The following is a 15060-nucleotide window of genomic DNA, read 5'->3' as shown; positions in this document are numbered from 1 at the left end:
CCAGAGGCTTGCCCTGTTCTGGGACTGGCATCAGCTGCTACCTTCTCCAGCACGACTTTTTAAAAAAAAAAATTTATTTATTTTTGACACACAGAAAGAGAGGGAGAGAGAACAGGGGAGGGGGAGGGGCAGAGAGAGAGGGGACAGAGGATCCAAAGCGGGGATCCACTCACTGTGGGGCTCGAACTCACAAACGGTGAGATCGTGACCTGAGCCAAAGTCGGATGCTCAACTGACTTGAGCCTCCCAGGCACCCCTCCGCAGGTCTTTTTGAGGCCTATGGGGTATTTTCCCCCAGTTAATTCCTTTGGTTTTCTTTTTTGGGTTTTTTTTTTTTTTCCTGCTTAAAGTTTACCATAGAAAAGTACAGAAACTAACAGACACCAGTGTCAGAATTTATAAATGTTGAGACCTGCTCGTGTTTTGTTCCGAAGTTTTCAATTCGTAGAACAGAAAAACATTGCAGATGATCCTCCCTTCTGACTCAGGGTACTCTCCCTCCCCGCCTGGCCAATGCTGGCATGGCCTCGGGGGCCTCTCTGCAGTCCGCGTGTTCGTATTTGTGAGGCATCTAGACTCACACATGCACGCACGTGCAGGAACATGCAGAAACATGTACACGTGCACGCATGTGGAAACCGCTATTTTTGAGCTTATCCACATTGATGCATACAGATCCGATTCGTTCATTTGAACTTCTCCATGAGGATTGTAGCTCACAAATATCTCACACTTTGTTTACCCACTTCCCCCATGATTTAAGTTATTTCCGATTGTGTGCCATCACAAGCGATACCATAATGAGCATTCTTTTTCAGCCTCCCAGTGGTACCCAAGGGTATGTGCCCAGGGTGGGATTTCAGCATCTTTCCAAAATGCATTGTTTCAAATTCACACGTTTTTGCTCTCCACTCCTCCAAGTGGTTGGATTCATTTACACCCCTGCCCGTGGGCGTGAAATTTCCCACTGCTCATCATTTTATCTACCCTTGGGATTATCAGACACGATTTTGGCCTAAGCTGATGGATATACAGTGATATTTCATTTTTATTAATTTGTATTTTCTCGATAATGAGTCGAGTCTCTGATTCCATATTTTCATTGGCCATTCACGGTCCCTCTTCAGTGGATTGTTCATTTTTTGATTTTGCCCACATTTCCTATAGGTTGTTTGTATTTTTCCTTATTGGTCTTTGCGTGGCTGATCCTGCGTGTGGTGTATGTATGGCAAACAGCTTCTCCCTGTTGGTTGCTTTTCTTCTCAAACTGTTTTTGAACACCACAGCGACTGCATAGCTCCCGACAGTACACCAACACGAGTTTTTCAAAGTCCATGGCACCCCCTAGGTCAGAGTCTTGCTGGGCCCTGAAGCCCCCTCACGCCCATCCAATCACTGTCCACCATCTGATGAGTGGATTCTGCTAATACCTTTCCTAGCACTGTAAACCCTTACTCACCAGAGGGACGTCCTCCCGGTCATGGGGTAATTATCCCCTTCATGCACCATGGCTTCTATTTCCTAATGATTTCGTTGAGGTTTTTGTATCTGTCTTCAGAAAGGAGAGTGCTCAGTGGTCTGGGGTTCTTCATTTCTTGCTGCCCATCAAGTTAAAGTATTCATGATGGACTGGCTCTGTAATAACTGGTTTCCAAATATGAGTTGATTATTAATCTTAGAAGCTGTGTTAGGGATAACAGAAAGCAGCAAAGGAACGAGGTTCAAGTGAGGGTTTCTCAGTGGTCCCCGAGGCTACAGCCGGGCATCAGGAGAGCCACGATGGGCCTCACTGGTCACCTGGGCTCTCTTCTGGCAGGGCATAGATTCCCCTCCACTCATAACACCCTTAACACCTCTGCCCAGTGCTGCCCGAGGGGATCTCCAGGACCGTTGGCTTTATGGGGTATCGATTAGTCAGGGTTTTCTAGAGCAACAAAACCAAAAGGATCTAAAAAGGATATATATTATATACAAAGGAAAATGTTTATTATAAGGAATTGGCTCATGCAAATTTAGAGGCTGAGAAATCCCACCACCCGCCCTCTGCCGGCTGGAGACCCCGGGGCTGCTGGTATGATCCCGTCTCCTCCAAAGGCCTGAGAGCCAGGAGCCCCAAGAGCAAGACAAGACGTGAGATCTCAGCTCAAGCAGTATGGCAGGCAGGCAGAGGGGCTAATTCCTGCTTCCTCCATGTTTTGTTCCATTCGGGCCCTGACAGATTGCCCCCCACACACATACTCACGCTGGGGAGGGCAATCTCCTAAAGCCCACCAGTTCAGACACTAACCTCATCCGGGAACACCCTCACAGACACACTCGGAGATGGTGTTTCATCTAGACACCTCCTAGCCTAGTTAGTTTGACACATAAAATCAACCATCACACCCACCAAAAAGTCTCGGGGGCCCCAGGCGTTTGGGACACGCTGGGTTCTATCGAGCTACACAGGCTTTTACTCTCGTGTGTGGGGCTTCTCAGAACTTCTCTTACGAGTCTCCAAGAGCGGGACAGGCAATGACACTCCTAGACCTCTTGAGGCACAGGCCTCTGCTTTCCATGGGGCACGCTGGAGGATGGTCTGGACTGGCCCAGACACCTTCTCCACACTCATCCCTCTCCAGTATCTGTGTTCTGCCTGTGCTGGCTCAGCCTCTCTGTGCAGGAGCTCTGGAGCTCTGAGCTGGGGTGAGAGCACCAGTACCTGCCCAGCATGCAGCCGTGTTGGGCGAGGTGGGTGTCAGAGACTCGTGCCCTGTCTGCAGTCCAGGCCTGTCCTGAAGGAATCCCACGAAGCAGAGGGCATATCCGGGTAACACTCAGGTTGGTAGCTGGGTTGTCTCATGCTCTGGGGGATGTGGCCAGGTCATAGGAAACACGGGGTTCAGGTTACAGCATTTTCCAGCTCCCATCCCCTGAGACAACATGTGTACCTAGAAAGCTAGAACAATCCATGCCATGCCTCCGGGAAAGGCAGCTGGGAAAGACACCAGGGGATGTAGGAAAAAGCACCACCCAATTCAGAACAGAAGAGAGCTCTTAGGCAGCCCCATGCCAGCACTTGATTTCATAGAAGGGAAAACCAAGGAAAAGAGTGCAAGGCTTGTCCACAGTTGCACAGAGAGGGCTTGGGGGACCGCCTGCCAGGTGAGGACTGTGGAGCCCCAGGCTGGGTTTCTGGTCAGCTGCACGTAGGGAATAAACTGTGCCAACATCTTATTACACGGAAGGTGTTCAGCTCAGCCCAGAGCCAGCAGAGTTAGAACAAGGACATGGAGGGCAAAATAATAACATGAACTGGCTTGTTTTTTTTTATCATTTTTATCACTTTGATCCTTTCCCATAACACTGCAGCTTGGACCTCGGGTGGCCCCAGGAGCAGGCAGACGTCCCGGGGCAGACGATGCTCCCGGGAGATATCTGAGGCCTGGGGGGTGCAGGGGGCTGCCCTGACCCAAGGGGGCCCGCTCCAGGTGCTAGAGAGCCTTTCCTTCCAGCCGCCCTTGTTTTTAATCCTTCCTGCATGCCAGGCCGGCTGCTGAGGGCACAGTGGAACACCTGGAGAGCGCGTGGGTCCTGAGCTCCCTTGGGTGGCGGCAGGGGATGTGGGGCCTACCCAGAGGGTACCAAGGGGCTGGCGTGTGATAGTAGCTGCCCCCACGGGCATCCCTAGAGACCCCCCACGCCCACCCCAGGCTGGATGCAGGGCTCGGTGCACCCTCTCCCTGCAGGTGGGCAGCTTTCCGAGCTTCCTGCTCCTCTTCAGCCCGCGGAAAACCCACAGGATTCCTGAGGGCTGGTGCGCTCCATCTTCCCAGGCTGGAAAATCTCAGGAGACTCCAGGAAAAAAGCAGATCCCTTGGATCTGCTCAGAGCCAACAGTCGAGGCCAGAACAGAGCTCAGATTTCAGCCATGATAGTACCTATTTCTCTAACTCCTGGCACCGGGTTGGGCTTCTCAGGCCCACGTCATATCACGGGACGCTCACAGCTGCTTCCTGAGGTAGTTGGGGAAGACAAGGTCACCTCCTAGTTCACCAGCTTGCCTGAGGTCCCTCCACTGAATGGCTGGATTCCAAGGGCCCCCCTTTGAGCCCCCCCTCCCACAACCACCATCCAAATCCACTCAGCTCCAGCTACTGGCTGCTCAGCAGCAACACTTTCTAGCACTTTCTCTGGGCAGACGCGGCCCTCAGCACTTGACAAGCATTTCAATCCTCACAGTGAGCCTGAGAACGAGGTAGAGTTGTTCTCCCCATTTGCCGGGTGAGTATACTAAGACCCTAGAGAGGTTGAGCCATCATGGGTAGAGTTGGGCACCAGAAGTGGGACCTTTGAGCTTCCACAGTGCTTAGGCTGTCCATGATGCTGTCTCTTTAAAACAGAGTAAACGGTGCCGCTTCTCTGCACCAGACCCCTCAGTCCCCGAGGAACAGCTGCATACACGCACGCGCGCACGTGCACACACACACACACACACACACACAGGCACACGCGCACCTGCAGGGGAGCCCCGCCCCGAGCCCGCCCACAGCCGTGGCCTCCCCAGGCCCCGGGAGCTAATTACATCACAGGAAATCTCAGTGTGAGCCTCACATCATCGGAGATGTCCCCAGCGGATGGTTCGAGACAGAACACATGTGGCAGAGCCCTTGGCCAGGCCCAGCTGCAGCAGATGTCCACCGCAGCTGGAGGGCAGCCAGGCCCCAGGCCACGTGCAGCTCGTCCAGGGCAGGCCCGCGGCCGGGGCTCTGCAGAGCAGTCGGAACACAGGCCTTCAAGCTTCTCCACTCCCCGGGCTCCGGCCTAATGCACAAGGCTTCACACTTTGAGGCAGAGTTTCCTGCCTGCTCCACGGGGTCACCGTGACCCTTAGCGAACTGAGCCCCGGCGTGCGCCCAGCACGGAGGCACAGGGAACAGTGTTCAGGACAACAGGAAACATGATCTCCACCCTCGAGGAGCTGACAGCCTGCTGAGGGGGAGGACAGAGTCGACTAAGCCAGGACCACTCAGTGCATGTGCCAGACAGGTGAGTCTCCACCTTTCTTGGGGGAGAGGCAGCAGTGACCAAGTCAATGAAGAAGATGCTACCCGACTGTGACAAGCAGGCTAGGTGAAGAGGACAGGTAGGGCAAACAGGACAGGAGTGCTCAGGGAGTGCCCCCTTTGGAGAAGGGTTGAGCTGAGCAGAAAAGTCAAGTGGGAAGAAAGGGGACCTGGCAGCCAGAAAAGTGCAGGGGCCCCAGGTGGCAAAGGGCTAGAAGGATGAGCCAGTAGTGTGGTCCCAAGGAAGGAAGCAGCCGAAGAAGGAGCAGGGGATCTGAAGGGCCCCATGAAGCGCCCTGGGGGCCATCACAAGGAAAGCGGGATTCTACTAACAACAGGAAGCCGCTGGGGGCCGGGGGGGGGGGGGGGGTGCGCAAAAGCGTAGCAGGACCTGACTGTCATTTTGGAAAGCTAGCTCAGGCTAATGTGTGCGTGAATAGGGGAGGGGTACTACGGGGCCCTCAGGGGAACAGGGAGGCCGGTGAGAGGCTTCTCCTCCAGTCCAGCATTGGGATGGTGGTGACCAAGGTGAGGGTGGCGGTGAGGGTGGAGAGAAGGGAGGGGTCCAACGGAGTGGGCTGAGGGCTGGCTTCCAGGTGGCAGGAGCCAACCTGAGCTCCTGGGCTGGCCTGGGAGGGGAGCGCTGAGGCAGAAGTGGGCAGTGCCATCCAGGCAAGGATGGGGAGGAAGCGGCTTAGGGCATGGAGTCAAGAGTGGAGAAAGAAAGGAGAGGAGGTTCAGGGATAGGATCAGAATCAGAGAATCTCAGAAAGTTCATGGGAAAAGGATTCTCTGGTTTTCAGTCTCCCACAGTGAGACGAGAGGCCAGAAGTGGCCCCCAGCCTCCCATCCACTATAACCCATCTCTCTAGAACCCCAAAGCACCTCCTAAGTTACCATGGGGTCCACGGAACACACTTTGAGAATGCTGGAGGCAGCCGGCTGTACTGGTTTGGGAGTCACCTAACGGTAACCTGTATCCAGAGAGGGAAAGGGAGTGGCCCAGAACACACAGTGAGTTCGAGGTGGGGCAAAGGCAATCCTAGGACAACAGAGACCAGCCCAGGGCTCCTCATTTATCCTCCAGAGTTGACTCCCACTGCTGAAGCCTCCCTCACCTTATACCTCACCTCAAGTCTCTCCTTCCCTCTCGGTAGTTCCTGGCTTTGTCACCAGCTCCAGCGGCTTCTCCTCCCTGCTCCTGGGTGTATTAGGTCAGAGATATGGAAGTCTGCGAGCAGTAGGGGTGGGGCGGGGGGGCAGCCCTAGAAGCATGTATCGGTAGGTACGGGAGAGGCCTATGCCTTAGGAGACTCCAAACAAGTGGCCTCTCGTTCCTGGATGAGGCCCCCTGACCTGTTCACCTCCCCGCACTGAAAGCCCTCTCAGCATCTCAGCCAGGAGCCCCTGAGGGCAACTTCCCCAAGTTCAAGGCAGGCAGGGTTAATGCCAGGCTTTGCCACCCCCACAGAACTCCAGGAGGTGCCGAGCTAGCGGGCTCCTTGCAGCTGGCTGTCACGTCCGGGAGGCTCACACCGAACTGGGATCCCAGCAGGAATCCCTACGTGAGCATTTTTGAGCCCAGTGCGGGTCTGGCCTGGAGATCGTACCACCCGAGGAATTCTCAAAAGTTGAAGAGAGGGCTCTGCCTTCTTCCCCCTGGTCCTGCACCTGCCCCTGCTATGACATCACTGACGTCTACTCCTGGTCTCCTGAGCAGCCCACATCTACTTGTCTGACCAGCCTCAGCCACCAAGGGGTTGAGGGCCCCAGTTCCTGCCACCTACTGTCATCTGCTCGTGTGCATGGAGGGGAGAGGCCCAGCAGCCCCTCACTCTGGGCTTCACTAGAGCTGGGGCAGAGGCAGAAGTGGGGCACCTCCTGCTGGCCCCCCACTTCTTCCCCTGGGCCCAGGCATGGAGGTACCTCTCAGGATGGAGGCCACACCGCGGGAGCTGGCAGTGCGGGAACAGCCAGATCTCAGGTGCCTGACCCTCCCTTCTCCCTCCAGCCCACCCTACAGCTAGGGGTGCGTTGGCTTGCTGATCGGGAGATCTGTGAGGGCACTGGCACTGTCCCAGGAGACACCTCAGCCCCATCTCTGGCCACCCCGAGCTGTAAGTGCACCCTGAAGGGGAAGTTGGCACCCAGAAACGAAAGCTCTATCCAATCAGGGCTTATCTCCTAGATTCTGGGATCCTTGCCAGGACCTCATGGGTCCCATTCCCTGGTCAGGAGCCAAATGAGTCCTCAGTCACTCATCCACAGGGCCTCTGGAAGCCCAGGTGATGCAAAGTCTTCTGACCCCCACTTAGATGTGTCTTTTCTCCTCTGCTCTAGGTCTTGGTTCTACTCCTGGGTGTACCCAGAACCTCCACATCTCTCTCCTCACAGATCCAGGACCTGCCGGGTTGTGTTGGAAGCTTCCACCATGGTACGTGCCTTCCCACTCTAGCCTTTGGCCATCCTACCACAGCCGTGTCCCAGACCTTACCCAGGGGCCTGAGAGACACAGGCAAGAGACTTTTAACTCCCTGTGCTGAGAGAGACTCATATTGCCCCCTCCTCGTCTCACTGGCCTCTTTCCCCGTCCCAGAGATTTCAATGGTTCTACTGCTTCTGTATGAAAAGAGAGCCCAAGAAGGGACAGGCAGGGCGGGCACTGGGCCTGTGAGATCCTCATTCTCCTGCCTCAGCTAAGAAATGTTCCACCCACCAATCCCTCTCCCTCCTCCTGTGTCCCCTTCCTTCTCTACTTTTCCTGGGAGGATGCTGCAAATGTCAGGCCTGGCACCCAGGCAGGCTCTCAGCAGCTGGGAGCTCCCATTCTGTATGACAAAAACTTTGAGTGCCCACAGAGGGGATTCCCGGCAGGAGGGATCAGCCCCGCCTCTGGCAGGTGGAATCTGGGCTGGGGGCCCACAGCATCCACGCCCCACCCCACCTGCCCAGCCAGGCCTGGCGGTGGCCCACTGGGCAGCTCCATCCTGGGAAGAAGGTGGCTGTGCTCTCCTGATCCACAAAGGCGCGTAGCCCTTTGGAGGTGATTGAGGATGGCGATGACTAATTGTGTCAGCAGCTGGTCTCCACTGGAGCCTTGTCCCGATTAAAATGGAAATGCTTCCTGTGATTTGCGGGCAGGAGCTGGAGTGGAGGGAGTGGGGATGTTTACACAGATTTGCAGGGATCCTGCCCGAAATGGATCCGCGGAGTAAAAGCGATTTATCTCAGCGAGTCAGGGCCTGCAGGGTGATTTAATTAAGGCCAGATCAGCCATAGTCTTTGGCTCTCCCGTGCCCGGAATCGCTGGGTGGCGGTGCTGAGCGGGCCTTCCTTCCCTCTCCTCCAGGACCAGGGAGATCAGAACACACTCCTGGACTGTGAGGTTGCTCCCTCAGCTTGCCAGGCCCGTGTTCAGGACCCTGTGCCTGGACCACATCCCAGGCGCAGTGGGGAAGAGCAGGATGCCTACAGTGTGGCCCTGGGGAGGGTCAAACATGTACAGTCACCTCTCTAGGGCTTCCCACATGGGCACTCATCACGCCTCACAGCACAGCCAGGTCAGCAGCTGCACGGAGGGTTTGTGAAGTCACACGGCCAGTAAATGGCAGAGTTGGGACCCACATCCCAGTCAGTGTGACCTGTGACACCGTGATCCAGGGCTGAGGACGCAAGACTCAGGGTGTAGTCACCTTCTCAGGAATGCCTGGGTGGGGACTGAGGGAGAAGAATATTCTTTGGGCCTCAGGTGGGCCTGGCTGTGGATGCTTCGTCTTTGAGATAGGTCCTAACTGATAATGATGACTGTTAGTAATGGCATCCGCCAGTTGCCGTCCCACTCCTGGCAGATGCACACACAAAGACACGAAGGAGAGGAAAGGGCACACCAAAGCCCGGGAGAGACGAAGGCAGGGCACAGTCGATGGAGCCGGTCAGGAGACCCGCGTGGGTCAGCAGGCATCTGCTCCATGAACTGTAGTCCCGCCCGTGACAAAGGTAGTGGTCTCGCATGGCCCTCCATCCATCCCGCCTCTCAGAGCGCAGCGTGGGACCAAGCAGAGCCTGGAGCATCCCCACGCCTGCCAGGGAGGCTGCTGCCACCCCTCCTTCTCAGCGAAGGAGAGGGGAGAGGCTGACACCCCTGGGCCTTGCCCGCCTTTGGTGTGCAGACCCAGCCACTCTGGGACGCCGGGGGGCCAGAGGCAGAGGGCATAAGCTCTGTGCAAACATCCTGCCTTCTCCCCAGGATATTGTCTTTAATAAAAGACCATGGAAATGTCAGCTAGTCTAAACAAATAGCCAAGTTTTATGGAGGATGAGCAGCCTGCCTACAAGCGCCTCCAGGGCCTGCTTTTCAAGGTGGCCTTGGAAAATTGTGTGCCAGCAAGGAAATGTGGAATCTTGCCTGTCGGGGTGAGCATTTAGGATCGTGACAACTGAGCCCAGAAAGGCAGGGCTTACAAGGTCCCTGGGGAGGAAGGGGCAGGTAGACCCTGGGCCTGGTGTGGGGTGACTGCCCTTTAGGGGCTAGGTTCCCATCAGACGGGGGCTCCCTCTTTAGGACCCTCAAGCAGGGCCGACCGAGGCCCTGGGGGCAATGGGGTCGGGGGTAGCTCTGACCACAGACACCTCTTGGGCCTGGTGTCCGTCCCTCCCTCCTGTCCCCTCCTGTGCAGGGGTCTACTTCCTGGACCCTCATCTTCCGTCTTATTCATTATGCACATGTCTGTGTTAGGGAAGGCACACTGAAGGCGGGGGAGAAGGACACCCAGAATAAAGAGGGAACTTACAACCAGCTCCTGACAAACTGGGGACTGGGCCCGGCTGGGAGCTGCAGAAGCAGCTGCTGGCTCAGCCCCCGACAACAATCAGGATGCTGAGTCCACTCAGGGTTTGCGGTGTCCCCGGGGTCCTGCTGCAAACAGCAGGCTGTGAGCGCCCACACTCCATGACGAGCAGCTCCAGTCATGCACAGAGCAGGCGTGCGGGCTGATGTCACAGACGAGAAAGGCTTCCAGGGTGCTGGGCCCTGTGTGGGTTCACATGGCTCCCACGGATTGTGGCCACTTGCAGGGAGAGGCACCGAGTCAGCTCTGGCTCAGGAGAGTGAGGCCCTGAGAGTGAGCCTCAGAGGGCTAGCGGGTCACTTTTAGGGCAGCAGTGAAGGTGATCCACATGGCCTTGGGGCCTCATTGTGGGCACCCCACCCCGCCCCGTCACTGATGAGGACGGTCAAGCCCACCCCAGGCAAGGCCACCGAGGCTGTGTGGGTGGGTGAAGAGCCAGCACCGAAGCCAGTGGCGAGCTCCCCAGCCAAGGCAGGGCCTCTGGGGTGGCCATACAGGGAGAGGGGCACAGGCTTTACAGTCCTGTGGCCAGGCTTGAATCTCAGCTCTGCCCCTGAGGGGCCAGCAGGGAGACCTTGGGCAGTAACTCAGGGAGCCACCCAGCTTCCCCATTTCCTCATCTGTGAAGGTGGGGAATGACTTCCACCTCACGTGCTGTGAGGAGGAGAGTGGGATGATGAGCTGGGTGCCAGGCACAGAGCAGAGCACTCCAGAGGAACATCCCCCTCCTCGGGATCCCTCTGAAGCCGATGCCAAGGCAGGCCCTTCTCACTGTGGAGGACTCCAGCCTCGGGCCTCTGGGAGAGGGGTCCAATGTGGCAGATGGTCTTTTCCCCAAAAGCCCACAAAAATAACTCTGGTCCCTCATGTTCTCCTGGAGCCTGCCACTCCTCCCCCAGGAGGGGGTCTGTTTCCTCTCCTGTTGAACTCTGGGTGAGGTGGGGATTTGGCGGGGAGCGGGCCTTTGTGGCTGGCTGGCTGTATAGAATTTTGCAGAAATGACACCAAGTGAAATCAGAGACTAGGTCAAACAAGGCAATTTGTTTTCTACCCAGTTCTCTCTCTCTCTCTCTCTCTCTCTCTCTCTCTCTGGAGTTTCACCCTTGGTGGCCGCCATGTTTGGGAAAGCCCATGACTCCCAAGGGGCCGCACGGAGGTGGTCAGCCTGACAGCCCCAGTGCAGGTCCCAGCAGCAGCATCCATGGCCAGACCTGGGAGCCACAAGTCTTCAGATGACTCTAGCTGTGCCAGCTGACTTCAGTAGGACAGAGACAAACTGTCCCCACCAAGCTCTGGCCAATGTGCCGTTTTGTGAACTGAATCAACATTGTCATTGAAGCCGCTAATCTGCGGGGTGATTGGGTATGTACCAAGAAATAACTCAGCATTCTGGGGCTGGGCCTTTTCTCCTGAACTCACAGAATTGGGGCCTGAGCATGGGAGGCTGAGTGCCAGTGTCCCCCACTCTGCCTCTCGTCAGATGAACCTGGAAGACCCTGGTCCGTGAAGCCTGTCTCAGGAGACAAGGCCCCAGCAAGCATTCTGTCCCTCCTAGCACGAGGCCCCGGCACAAGGCTCTACTTGCAGTCTGGTTGACTTGTGCAAGAGAACCTTGTGCAAGGCAGGACTGTCATTTTTCACATGAGAAAACTGAGGCTCCAGGATCGGCAGAATCCCTTGTCTAACGCGTCCCCATTTGACCTTGAAGAGGCATACCAGGGAATGATTTAAGAGCCTCTGCTCTAGATCACCCCCATGCCAGCCATGGCCCCACATTGCTGGGGCAAAGCAGCAGCTTTCAGCCACAGGCGCCCCCATCAATCAATATTTTTAATTACTTACATGATTGACTAATAAAATTCTCCACTGACTAATTGATTTTTTGATTAAGCGAGAGCCTCTGTTTTTATTAAAAGGCTACTTAGATGAGTTTTTTTCCCCCCCACTAAAATGGGAGGTTGTATGTCTTTTGGTCATTTTGGAAGAAGAAAAATGGGAGGGGGCAAGACCAAGGGAGACCTGGAGGCCAAGAGTACAGGCCCAAACCGAGAGGCCCTGTGATAAATTAATCGACAACCGTGCTCACCATCTGCCCGGCCAGACACCCAGAGTCTCCAGCAGTGGGCTAAGTGCTGACCAGAGGGACCCTCAGACTTGGGCAAGCAGCTCTGGAAACACACTTTACCCGAGACAGGCTCAGCCAGAACTGCTTCCAGTGTTTTTTAAAGTGAACTGGAAACTTCCCTTTGTATTTTATTTTATTTTATTTTTTTAATTTTTTTTAATGTTTTTATTTATTTTTGAGACAGAGAGAGACAGAGCATGAATGGGGGAGGGGCAGAGAGAGAGGGAGACACAGAATCGGAAGCAGGCTCCAGGCTCTGAGTCATCAGCCCAGAGCCTGACGCAGGGCTCGAACTCACGAACCGTGAGATCGTGACCTGAGCTGAAGTCGGACGCCCAACCGACTGAGCCACCCAGGTGCCCCTTCCCTTTGTATTTTAATAGAAGTATTGGTTTTTATTTTTATTTCTTTAAAATTTTTTTTAATGTTTATTTATTTTTGAGAAAGAGAGAGAGCATCAGAGCATGGGCAGGGGAGGGGCAGAGAGAGAGGGAGACACAGAATGCAAAGTAGGCTCCAGGCTCTGAGCTGTCAACACAGAGCTGGGTGCAGGGCTTGAACCCACGAGCCATGAGATCATGACCTGAGCTGAAATCAGATGCTTCACCGACTGAGCCGCCCAGGCGCCCCAAAAGTATTGGTTTTTAAATGATAGAAGTAACTCATTCTTCCTGCACAATTTGGAAAAGACAGACAAATCTAACAAAACAACAAAGCAATAAGAGAAATCTCTCAGCCTTGGGCTGTGGCCTGAGAGGGCAGCTGATGGGGGCACTATAGTGTGCTTTCCCAGGGGTCCAAGGCCCCAGAGAACTGTCACCATAGAAACCACTAATGTCCCTGGGCCCAGAGAAATCTGCTCAGGGCTACCACACTGGTGGGCCTCTGTTTTATTTTTTGCTTTACCACACCTTTAAAACTGTGATGTGGTTTTTTTTTAATGTTTATTTATTTTTGAGAGAGAGAGAGAGAGAGCAGGGGAGGGGCAGAGAGAGAGGGAGACAGAGTATCCAAAGCAGGCTTCGCACCGTCAGCCTTGAGCCTGATGTGGGGCTCAAACTCACAGACTGTGAGATCATGACCTGAGCCACAGTCAGACGCTCAACCAACCGAGCCACCCAGGCACCCCAAAACTGTGTTTTTAAATGGCTCCAGAGGAGCCTGTCCTGCTGAGGAGCCATTGTCTTATGGACACTTGTCATTGACTGGGGAAGACAAAGACAGGTCATGGTTAGAGTGAGGAAAGGTGGTTGTTTGGTGAAGGAGGGACAGGGAGTAGAGGGCAGGCCTGGGCTTTAGGGAAGGGCACCCGCCATGGCCATGAGATGGCCCGGTCCTCAGGTTCCTCCCCTGGAGCTCAGTGCTTCTGCAGGGGTTCTCCAGGGCCTGGCCGGTCCCAGGTCTCAGTGGGTAGGCACTTCTAATGGGAAGGGTGCTGCATTAGTTCAGCTCTGGGCCCCAGGCTCACCTCTGCCTGTCACATCCATAGTTACTGCCATGCTGCTCGCCCTGATCCCACTCTGACCTCATCTTTTATTAACTGCTATATTTCCAGCAACCAGAACAGTAGGCAGCACATGGGGACTCAGTGACGACGTGACAAGTGAATGCTGAATAAACCCACCTTACCCTTGAACACTCCTTCTGAGCCAACCCTGGAGCTGTGAGATGATGACCTAGGCACCTGCCCCCTTAGGAAGCTCATGGCAGATGTACAGAATGATGGGTGATGGCGCCCCCTCCGCCTCATGCCAGCCCTGTGCACAGAGACCACTGTAATGTCCTCATGGGCAGAGGTGGGGCCTACCACCCAGAGGTCTTGTCCACCTAACCAGTGACCAGGTGGCCTGCCCTCAGCTGGATGTGATGCCCCTAGACCCAGGCAGGGCCCAGAGACTTTCCCAAGCCAACCACCATGTCTGTGGGACCCAGAATGTCTCTGGAGTAAATAAAATAAAATTCACTGGGGTTTTTTCTCATACGAAAATAACATCTGCTCAAAGAAAAAAAACCAGAAAGAGGTCACTTGTCCTCCTCCCCCAAGTGCTAATGACATGGGAAGGAAAAGTGGGGACATTTCAGGGATGCAAAGGCAGAGAAGAGTGCCAGCCACTCCTCTCTGGATCTTAGAATGTCCAGGGGACACATTCACATCCAGGTGCACTGTGACCTCCCCATGGCTGGCTCCCCTCAGTGCAGTGAGTCACTCCCTCTTGGAAGTGCTTCCCTCCCTGGCCAGGGCCAGAGAAGCTGGAGCAGGTGGCCACAGTGGGATCCTAGCCCATGCAGGAGGCCCTCGAGTGATACCCACCCCGAGTGGGTATACTCACCTGCCACCCACCCCGAGTGCCTGGTCCCCTGGCTGGCTCCACACTCTCATCCCGATGGGTGGACTTTGGAATGTCCCAGGATCCTCAGTTCTTGGTCCTCTTCTCTGTCACACTCCTTCCTCAGTGATGTCATCCGAGCTGTGGTCTCAGTGCATCTGTGTGCTGATGCCACCCACGAAGATCACTCTGACTCTCTCAAAGACACCCCAAGGGTAACTTGAGCCAGCTCCTGACTAATCCCACTCACGCCAGTCCCCCCAGATCTCCTCCCCATTGTAGCAGGTGGCAGCCTCATCCTTCCAGGTGCTCAATTCAAAGCCCTGGAAGCTAAGTGACTATGACTCTGCCATTGTCCCCCAGCCTCCCTCAGCAAACCCTCCGAACCCACCCAGGGGCCTCAGCCATGCCAGTCTGCCTAAACCATTGTAATTGCTCCTAATTGGTCCTGCACCCACTTGGTGCCTGGCCAATGACTGTTAACACAGTGATCCTGAGAAAGCAGAGGCTGCTCTTTATCTCCTGGCTCACTAGCCTCCGTGCTTCTCACCCTCTATCCTCTAAAGGAAACCCATCATGTTCACCATGGCCTTCAATGCCCACAGAACCTGGTCCTTACCTCCTTGCCAAACATGTCTCCCAAACCCTCTCCCTTCTCCCTGTGCTCCAGACACAGTGACTTCCTGAGGCTCCTGGAGCCCACCAAGCATGTTGCT

Source organism: Panthera tigris, chromosome D2, assembly GCF_018350195.1.
Source record: "Panthera tigris isolate Pti1 chromosome D2, P.tigris_Pti1_mat1.1, whole genome shotgun sequence".
NCBI lineage: Eukaryota > Metazoa > Chordata > Mammalia > Carnivora > Felidae > Panthera > Panthera tigris.
The sequence above is the reverse complement of the archived record's forward strand: the minus strand, read 5'-3'. Positions refer to the sequence as shown.